This window comes from Pteropus vampyrus, unplaced genomic scaffold (genome assembly GCF_000151845.1).
Source record: "Pteropus vampyrus isolate Shadow unplaced genomic scaffold, Pvam_2.0 Scaffold1000005611, whole genome shotgun sequence".
NCBI classification, from domain to species: domain Eukaryota; kingdom Metazoa; phylum Chordata; class Mammalia; order Chiroptera; family Pteropodidae; genus Pteropus; species Pteropus vampyrus.
This window is the reverse complement of record NW_011920013.1, coordinates 2,161-13,064: the sequence shown is the minus strand read 5'-3', so window position 1 is coordinate 13,064 and position 10,904 is coordinate 2,161. Positions and strand designations below refer to the sequence as shown.

The 10,904-nt window shown below is 40.7% G+C and overlaps 1 long non-coding RNA gene across 2 annotated transcripts; it reads right to left on the bottom strand.

Annotated features, from left to right (window-relative positions):
• Positions 1-884: 884 nt before the first annotated feature.
• Positions 885-10,422, bottom strand: LOC105311642. 2 transcript variants are annotated; one of them, XR_897697.2, is made up of 5 exons: positions 10,365-10,422; positions 7,046-7,118; positions 4,026-4,171; positions 2,701-2,793; positions 885-1,556 (listed from the first exon to the last, which is right to left on the bottom strand). It is a non-coding gene; the product is annotated as an uncharacterized LOC105311642 (long non-coding RNA). The 2 variants fall into 2 exon arrangements; XR_002778933.1 differs by lacking the exon at positions 4,026-4,171 and having other exon boundaries at positions 10,365-10,393.
• Positions 10,423-10,904: the final 482 nt, after the last annotated feature.

Genomic DNA, 10,904 nt, shown 5'->3' with positions numbered 1-10,904 from the left:
TCACTTGGGTCTAGGTTTGCAAAAGGGACAGAAGTGTGATGCTTTTCTGAGTATTCTCTCATCTAAAAGCTCAAATTAGTGGCTGCTTTGTTAAATTTGCAAAAGCAGTATTATCCCTTTCATGCTTTAGGGAGACTGCTAGAAACTACAGAATCTTAAACCTAACATTCAAAATCAGATGCCCTTCCTCTCTCTTTGGCTTTAAAGCTGTGATCCATGTTTCATACTGACTGACTGAAAAGTGCAATCGAAAGTTTTATTTTTAGGGGTACCTCAGTTATCGCTTTTAGGACAATTGACCATTAAAACTACGATTTGTTTGAAATGTCAGTTGTGAAGAAAACATAGTAAAGGACATAGTCTCTTTGCAGATATTCATGTCAAAAGTTAAACATTTTCCAACTACAAATGGAATAAATGATGCTTCCAACGACCTTCCTGGGATTCCCTATCTACTCTGTTCATGGGACTATCACAGCAAGATCCCATACCACTTTACCCTGTGCATGTATCTGGTCATGATGTGCCTTGTGTATTTACATAGCTGTGGGATACCAGTATCGGTTACTGGAACTTATTTACTATGAGTGAGGGTTGAGGCAATGACTTATGGGGCCTTAATTTACAAATCTCCTATCACCTGCTCCTCCCTTTGCATGCAGCTAACTTTTCCAATATGTACATTTTTACATGAGGTAGATTCTTAGTCATCCTGTCTTGGTTAGACTGCATATTATTTTGACATTCTTGCAACTACAGTGTTAAAGGATGTTTCCATAAGAAAATCGACAAAGAACAAAAATCACATGCTGAGAGGGGTGACATATCTCACATTAATGAAATAATGTGAATAAACAGACAAATAAATATGACAATTAAAATGGTATGGTTGTAAAGAATACATTAAACAGTTACATGGTTCTTGATCGCCATAAACAACTAATATGTGATATAAGTAACAGTATGTGCTGTGCCTTTAAATGACTGATGGCAGCATACTTTGTTCACAGCATCATCGTCACAGGTGAGGACCGCACTGTGCTTTTTTCTTCAGGTCGGCTCCGACATCTCTAGGGATAGGCATTTTTCTACTCCTATACCCTTAGGGAACCATGCCCCTATATGCGGTCTGTTGCCAAGAGAAACCAAAATCATGCATGCCTACCTACACATATAGAAGGATGGAACAGAATTAAGAGCCTAGAAATAAACCCATCTCTCTAAGGTCATTGGATGTTTGACATGGGTGGAAAACATGGACTTGGGTACAGGAGAGTCCTTTAAACAGAGCGTGCTAGCAAAATGACTACCATCTGTAGGTGAATGAGATTCGACCCTGACCTCATACCATATAAAGGTGAACTTGAAATTTATTCGACCCTTAAAATTCAAACCTCTAGAAGACAGCACGTGGATGAATCTTCAAGCCCTTGTATTTAGCAAAGAGTTCTTCGATCTGGCATCAAACAATAATCCATGAAAAAGATAAATGAGATTGCCTCGAGATTCATCCTTTTTGGCATTAAAAGAATCTATCCAGGAAGTGACAAGACAACCTACAGAAAGGGAAGAATTTCACGTTATAGATCTAATGGAAGTGTCATTCAACAAAGAACTCTTACAACTCTTAGACAAAAAGACAAACTAAACTTCTAAAATGTACCAGAATAGACCCTTCTCTAGAAAAGAGAAAATGTTCAATAGGCCCAAGAAAGGATGTTAGGTATCATGAGTCATGATGGAAATGCAAATGAAAACTACAACGCCATACTCCCCCTTCACACAACCCAGAATTGCTATAATCCAGAAAGCCCATCGTGACGAATGTCATTTATGGAGAAAAAATTAAAGCCCTTAAACCACGTCAAAATGTAAAACACGGTGGCCTATGTGCACAAGTTTTCAACTCCAACCACTGAAAATGTTCTTGTCTGGTTCAAGGAATTCACTCCTTGATATATATCTCCCAAAATAGAAAACAGGCATTTAATGCTTTAGAAGTGAATTTCTTCAGCATCATTGTTCAAAAAAGCAAGTATTTATAAACGATTCAGAGGTCCATCTTAATTTGTAGTACAGACGAATAAAGTGATTCTGAATTGTTACAGCGGAATTCTTTATAATGGGAATTATAAACAGATTTAATTTCTTGAACGTATTACCTCTTGGCACATACCTTTTTGTGGTGGCAAAAGACACATTTACAAATAGAACCAAATATACTTGCTTCCTTTAAGATAAATTGAATAAATCTATGTCCCATACTTTGTGCTTCATTACTTTATCTTATTTGGATATCTTGAGATTTTCAGTGAGTATGTATCACTTTACTAACCAAGCACAAATTTCATGTTTCGACTTATTAAAAACACAGGAAAAATTATCTATATATGTATATCTATATAAATACCTATATATAGATAGATATAGGCACATAGATATACACAATGTCAATGCAATAACTGTTAATGTTTTACCTATAAACCATTATTTTGTACCTAGATTTGTTAGAACTGAGATTCAAAGTGCATTAATACGTGCCCTTACTTTCTTGACACAATTATAACAGAAAACATAACTTTATTTCTGTGAATCCAGTAAATACATTTCATGATAACAAGTCCATTTAATCAAATCAAGTCTTAAGACAATCAAATATTAAAAACCAGCAATAACATCCAAAGAAACAAAATGTCTTACCTGTTTAGAAGTTAATCCAAGTCAAAGGATCCACTGGCCGTCGAAGGTAGGATTTTAGATTCTGATAGTGACTCAAACAGGTGAGCCTCCTCCCTGCTCAACGGAGGAAAGGAAACAACTCCACAAAACAGTGCAAAGAAGGCAGCCCTCAAGGATTCAAAGGATTGCTCCCAGAAACAAAGATTACAGACCTTCCTGACACAGGCTGTCAGGATGGCAGAGTGCACATGGTGTCTCAGATCCCCTCCGACCACAAACCAGCTCTTTCATGGCTCTGAGTGAGCTTTACCATAATAGCACTTATACAGCATTGAAAGGTAATGAAAGGTGGAGTTGAGAATGGTCCCTTGGGCTGAGGCCCCTCATGGCACCTTCCCCTGAGAGCTGCCAAGGCCAGCCACCGGGTGCACCAGGATCAGTGCACCTTGCAGATGGTTGACACCAAACCAAAATCCTATAACATGGACAAGACAGAAAGAAATCACATCTGGTATAAAGAGAACAACCCACATCGTCTCCACAGACAGCAATGTATAGAGGATCGTTTCACTCCTGAACCCCGGAGGCCACCTGGAATAGCAGTTTCATAGGGAACTATGATTCTGTTCTATCCCTACAGTACCTCCTTATGGCAAAGAACACACAAAAAAACAGATGTAGGGGAGGAAAGGATTTTTTCTCGAAGGAAAAGCTCAATCGAGACAACCCTAGAGCTCCAAAAAGGAAGCACATAATTTTAACTGCCCATCTAAGGTACGATAGATTCACACCACTTATACCTTCTAGCAAACACTGCAGACAAGGAATGGAAACTTTTAAGTCGTGTTAGTCAACCCTAAAAACACGGATACGGGGAATGGAAGGAGGACCGAGATCGGTTACCAGGCTCATGTTAGCAGTTTCGGTGTCTACTACTAATATGATTATAACCAAAGCTTTTTTATCTTTCCTTCACCATTTTTAAGGAGCCAGGCTAGAAAACTGTAGTCTGTATTTTTTAATGTGGCCCTTTCAATGTTCTTTGTTTGTTTAGCTCGGTCTGCTCAGGCAGTTGTGGCCTGTGTTTACATTTCTCATCTCCTAAGGCATCTCCTTTTTTATGAAAATGACACAAAAGCCACAGTCACAGAAAACAATGACCACCCATGAAAAGAAAGTTTCAACAAAGGAAGCCGAGAGTGGCTAATTCCAAGTAGCTGGCTTCGCAAATATTTTTTTTACAACCGTCTTAACATCTTAGTAAAAAAGACTGGCAACTCTTCTAAATTCACCCAAACCATGCAGAAATATACTAAAAAGGCTGATGGGATAGATACACTGCTTACCTCTGCCAACACACCTGTGGTCTCTCTCAGCTACAGTAGTTTTCAGGAGATAGCAGTATTCCAGCCATTAATTCTCCTGGTGCCTAAGCAGATGGCAGCTTTCTAGTTCTTAAATCCAATCGAAATGCTCCTTCGAGCCCAAGCATCTTTAAAAACCCAGGGAGGGAGGAGGGATGAAAACAGGCAGGACCCAAACTCTCCAAATTTCTTTATTCACAAATACTATCTCCATCAATCGGAATCTCTATGAAAGTTGTTGTTAGACTTGGGGAAATGCGGGCTAGAATTAAGATAGAAGCGGTTCCCCATTACCTGTACACGGATGGACCCAAATATCTTCAGTTGCTATATAATATAAAGCAAAAAACAGATAAACCAATTTTAGTGCTTCTAGGCACGCTTACTATCTTACATCACAAATAACAAAAACCCGGAGTTTTCCACACCAAAACAATCCTCTCCTAGTTCCTCCGATCAACCTTCTATCCACACCCCACACCATTCCTTGCACACAGGGAGCTTCTCAGAAATCTTTCCCTCCCCATGGCAGTCTCACCACACACCACCTGGGGGAGCCAAAGGGACACTGACTGCCTCACCACAATGGAACCACGAAAAAAGCCTCGTGAAACTTCTCTACTGTGTTTAATAAAAATGCAGAGCAAAGTCTGCCTGCAGAAAGAATACGTGGTTCATGCTGGGTCCCAAGAACGGGAAGAGTCATGCCAGGTCACATGAGTCCATGCTCGGTCACATGAGTGTGACTCAAAGGTAGGCAATGAAAAGCATGGAGGGATCGCGTTGGATTTAGCCCAGGAACCGACCACATCCCTCGAGCCTGAGTTCACAGACTGGCAAATTGTCCCAGGATCAGCACTCCCAGAACTCTTGTCCCGTTGATCCTAAAACCTCACCTCATGCCTGACCCCACCCTCTACCCCGCTGCACCCGAACTCCTCCTGAGACCAAACGGCCAGTCAACCGCAGAAAACCCATCAGTATCTAAGCACAACGAGCTTAGCTTCACAAATGTTGTTTTACTGCCAACCGAATTTTCCAGGAGACATTGAACTCACACCACTTCTAACTTAGACCTAACGATGCAGACCGGGACTAGGATTTTTATTATACACTCACGTGGAATTTACATAAGCATGAAAATGAGAAGAGGTCAACAGGTAAGATGTAGTGAGGTAACACAGAAAGCAATGGTACAGAGTAGGAGGGAGGTCAAAGCTGGTTCCTGGGCTCCTACTTGGAGCCTTTCTGTCTATTGCTGAGATCTTTTATTTTTCGCAACTTTTAAGGAGGCGGGAGAAAGGAGAACAGGAATACACAGTGGAGACCTGTATTTTTAAAAGTGGCCCTTTTCAAACAGGCAGGAAACTTTCAATAAATAGTGTGAGTTCACTAAGTCCAAGTTCTCACTTTTACTAATGGTTCACACCCATTTAAATGTATTAGAGGAAAATCCCTGACAGCACTTCACATTCTCGAAAACCCTGCAGAAATAGACTACAAAAGAAAACAGGATGAACAAGGAAGGGTACTGCTTACTTCTGCCAACACTCCTCCATCATTTCTGCTACAGCTGTGTACAAGAGCTAACAGTATCGCAAACATGAATTCTCCTGGTGCCATAACGAGATGGCAGCTTTCTTTCTCAAATCCACTTAACTGAATTTTCAAGCAGAAATTTTTTATGGACAGAGGAGGGAGGAAGGGCGTGGAAAGGGGCAGGATCTAAGAAAGAGCGGGGATTCTCCAAATCTCTGTTCAGACAGAACTACTGTTAGATTGTAGCCTCTTCCTGTCTACAGATAAGGTGATAAGGCTAAGGTATTTTAGTACTTCTTCCCAATTTTTAAGGACACAAAAAGAGGATTAGGGACATAGGAATGAGACCTTGTGTTTTAAAAACTGGCACTTCCAAATTTTTTCCCTTACTTTGGCTCAAAATGCCTCAGGCGGTAGTAGCTTGTATTTTCATTTCTAATAGACTCAGCAGGAAGACCCTAGAAAATGCTGAGACTTTCCTTGTAATTATGATCGGGCTTTGAAAAATCGTCCTCCATTTTTGTCAGATTTCTGATGTTTTTACATCTTTTGAAATCTGTTCCAACATTCTGAAACAGGGATAAGGCAGAAGAACTACATAGATTAGTGATTATTAAACCAGACTGTTTTCAGACCCTGCAAGGTACTGCTACCTTTCGGAAACTGCCTGATCATCCCTATGGCCATACAGGGAGAAACCTACAGAACAAAGTAAGATTCATGCAGAGAATAATACAAAGTGTTTGTCCATACTGTTAATGTTTACAGTTACCATAAGAGGAAAACGGGAAAACAAAATTTAAGATGTACCCTACGATCTACTCCATTCTTGACTTGCCTTGCCCAGACTAAGAGATCAAAACTGATTCTCCAAATGTTCTATTAACGATATTTCTTAAAAGTTACGCCTTGTTGGGAAACTTGTTTTTTCCCTTCCACCTTTTTACCCTGATGTTGATATTACCATCGATTATAATACCCAAAAAGGTGAAGAAGTAATTCAAAAGCTTAAGAATAATTCATTTTGCTTCTATCCATTTATTCTTATTTCTAACAGTATTAATGAAAAAATTGCTATCATGAGTTTGCAAAGATATTTTCAAAATTAAAAGGTTTTTCAATACAAACAATGGATCATCAACCCAATAACATTAGCAATGACATAAAGCAATAAGACTTTTGACAGCTTAGCCAAGAAAGACCAGGCTTCCTATCCCCATAGTATTTCCTTATCACAGCAGACAATACAAACACACAGGAAAACATAACCGGGTCTGCGAGGAAAGGTTCAGTAAAGAAAACTGGGAGACACTAAGTGCAAGTAGTTTGGCTTCAAAATAGTTTTCGTGCCCATCTACACATATTAGAGAGAAAAAACTCGGCTACCTCTTCTAATTTATCCCAAACCCTGCAGATATCGACCGAAAAGGCTGACAGAGTAAACAAATATACATACTGCTTACCTCTTGGGCCACATGTCCAACACCTCTCAGCCAAAGCAATTTCCAGGAGTTAGTAGTATCCCGGCCATTACTTCTGGAGACAAAAAAAAAAAAGCAACTTTCTAGTTTTCCCAAATTCAACAAAATATACCTTCAAGCCCAACCATCTTTTATCAACAGGGGAGGAGGGGCATGAAAAAAGGCGAGATCTATAAATGAGCCCGCCAAATCTCCAAATCTCTTTGTTCTGGAAGATGTCTCCACTATTTAGCATATCTACTGAAGGAGCACTTAGCCTGGGAGACAGGCAAACTAGAATTATGGTAGAAGCAATTCCCCATTAGATATAGACACAAACATCTTTAGTTTCTGTATATTATGAAGCAAAAGATAGATAAACAAGTTTTAAGTACTAGTCACCCTCCCTATCTTATACCTCAAGTAAACAATATCATCACCAAGTTTTCCACATCAAACCATTCCTCTCCTGGGTCCTATTAAGTTCAATAGGCCACCCAACACCCAACAGCAATGTTGCAGGCAAAGCCTCTCCGCCCCATTTCTCTCACTGCATCCCACCGCCCACCACCTGGGGTCTGCAAACATACACTGACTACCTCCCCGCAAAGGTGCTTCCAGAAGCCTAAAGAAAACTCCAGTGTGCTTACTGAAAAGGCAGAGCAAAGTATGCCTGCAGAAGGAATACCTGGGTTCATGCTGGGTCACAAGAATGTGACTCAACACTCATGCCTGGCCACATGTGTCCATGCTCGGTCACATAGATGTGACGCGCAGTTACGGTGGAGTGTACCTAAGATTTAGCCCAGGATGCAGACCAGAGCACTGACGCCTGAGTTCACAATGATTGGCAAATCACACCTAGACCCACCCTCCCGGGTCCTACCCAGCACTCTTGTCCCCGAGGCCCCAAAACCTCACCTTATGGCTGACCCCAGCCTCTTGCCCTGCTGTACCTCAACACCTTCTAGAAGCAAACAGCCAGTCAAATCCATAGAAAACCCTTCAGTATCTAATCACAAGCTGGCTTCACGCATCCTTTAAACTGCCACTCTAAACTTACAAGAGACAATGACCTCACACCACTTTTAATTTTCGCCTAAGACTGCAGACCGTGACTAAGAATTTTATTATATGTCCAACTGGGATTTACATAAGCATGAAAATGAGAAAAGCTCAGCAGGTAAATTTTATTGAGGCAACCCAGAAAGCAATGGTAGAAAGTGGGAGGCAGGTCAAAGCTGTTTACTGGGCTCCTACTATTGGGGCGCGATCAATTCTAAGACCCACGGAACCAATTGAGATGCATTGTGAGCCTTTATTAGCCAGCCGGCGACTGACTCTCTACCATGTAGGGTCAGAGGAGATAAGCCCGGAACTTACAGAGGAAGCAGCTTATAAAGTGAAGACCATATCCTTCTGGTCTGCTGAACAAGCTTGCGAGCGGATTACATAAAGCAGATGTTGGCTGTAAACTTCTTACACAAAGATAAATGTTTCCGGGGAAACTCTTAGATCAAACAGGGCCTAGCAGGCGGTTTCGTTATCTGCATCCTGGTGGCTGTCAGTGCTTTCCTGGGGGCTGGCGCCTGAAGATATCACTTCCCTGTGACTGATATATTGGAAAGTTTTTCACTCCTATACTTCTTGGTGCCTGTCTATTGCTAAGGTGGTTATGCTAAGATCTTTTAGTTATTTTTCACAGCTTTTGAGACAGGGAAAAGAGGAACGGGGATAGAAAATGAGGACCTGTGTTTTTACAATGGGCCCTCATCAAAATGGCAGGAAACTAAGTCCAAGCACTCTTTTCACTAATATTTTTCGTGCCCACCTAAATGTATTAGAGGAAAAAGACTGGCAGCACTTCGACATTCTCCAAAACCCAGCATATACAGAACACAAAGGCCGACGGGATAGACAAAGATACTTTTTACCTCTGCCAACACTCCAACATCATCGCTCTGCTACAGCTGTTTCCAGGAGCTAGCAGCATCCCAACCGTGAACTCCCCTGGTGCCATAACAAGATGGCAGCTTTCTAGTTTTCTCAATCCACTTAACAGAATCTTACAAATCCACTTAGAAAATCTCAGCACAGGGATCTTTTACCACAAAGAAATGGAGAAGGGGCGGGGAAAGAGGCAAGATCTACAAAAGACCTGGAATCTCCAAATCTCTCTCTTCAGCCAAAACTTCTGCACCAATTATCTCTATAGAAGCTGTTAGCTTGGAGCTTCTTCCAGTCTACTTATAAGGTGATTACGCAAATTTTTTTTAGTACTTCTTCCACATTTTTTAGAGGGACAGGGAAAGACAATTAGGGATAGACAAAGGAGACTTGCCGTTTTTAAAAGTGACCCTCTCAATTACTTTTCCTTAGTTTGACTCAAACTGCCTCAGGCAGTACTGGCCTGTGCTTGCATTTCTAACAGACTCAGCAGGAAGCCCCTGGAAGATGCTGACACTGTCCTTGTAGTTCTCATCAGACTTTACAAAAATCAGCTTCCATTTTTGTCAGATTTCTGATCACCTTTTACATCCTTTAAAATCTCTTCCAACATCTAATAAGGGATAAGGCAGGAGAAATAGACAAATTGGTAAATATTACACAAGGCTGTTTCCAAAATCCGCAAGGTACTGCTACCTTTCGGGAACCTGGCAGATCACCCCTAAGACCAGACAAGGAGAAACCTACAGAACGAAATTTCCTGCAGAGATTACTAACAACTTTTGGTCCATACTGTTGTTTACTCTTACCATAAGAGGAAACCAGGAAAACAAAAAATGTAAGATGCACCCTACACAATGTAACCCCAACGATTTATTCCATTTTTTACTTACTCAGCCCAGAACAAGTATATTTTGAAGTATTAATTCAAAAGCTTAATACTTCATTTTGCTTCTATCCATTCATTTTTAAAATGTGGTATTTCTACCAAGATTAATGAAGCAATTGCGATCATGAGTTTCCATAAATATTTTCCAAATTAAAAGATTTTCTAATAAAGAATAACTTTAGCAAAGACAAAAACAATTAAGGCTTTTTACAGCTTGGCTAAAGAAGCCAAGGCTTCCTATCCCCATGGTATTCCTTCTTATAACAGCACGAAAGACGAAAGCACAGAAAACCGTAACCACTGCGAGGAAAGTTTCAATATAGAAAACTGGTAGTCACCTAGTGCAAATAGCTGGCCTCCACGAATAGTTTTCATGCACATCTAAATGTATTGGAGGGGAAAAAGTCAGTCAGCTCTTCTAAATTCTCCCAGACCATGCAGAAATCGAGCAAAAAGGCTGACAGGGTAAACCAATATACTGCTTACCTCTGCCGACACACGTCCCAAATATCTCAGCTACAGTAGTTTCCAGGAGATAATATCCCAGCAATTAATTTTCCTGGCACCGCAACAAAATGGCGACTTTCTAGTTTTCTCACGTTCAACTGCAGTACACCTTCAAGCCTAAGCATCTTTTATCAGCGAGGGAGGAGGGGCATGGAAAAAGGCAGGATCTGAAAAAGAGCCCGCCAAATCTCCAAATCTCTTTGTTCTGGAAGACTTTCCACTATTTAGCATATCTATTGCAGGAGCACTTAGCCTGGGAGACAGGCAAACTAGAATTATGGTAGAAGCAATTCCCCATTAGATATAGACACAAACATCTTTAGTTTCTGTATATTATGAAGCAAAAGATAGATAAACAAGTTTTAAGTACTAGTCACCCTCCCTATCGTATACCTCAAGTAAACAATATCATCACCAAGTTTTCCACATCAAACCATTCCTCTCCTGGGTCCTATTAAGTTCGATACGCCACCCAACACCCAACAGCAATGTTGCAGGCAAAGCCTCTCCGCCCCATTT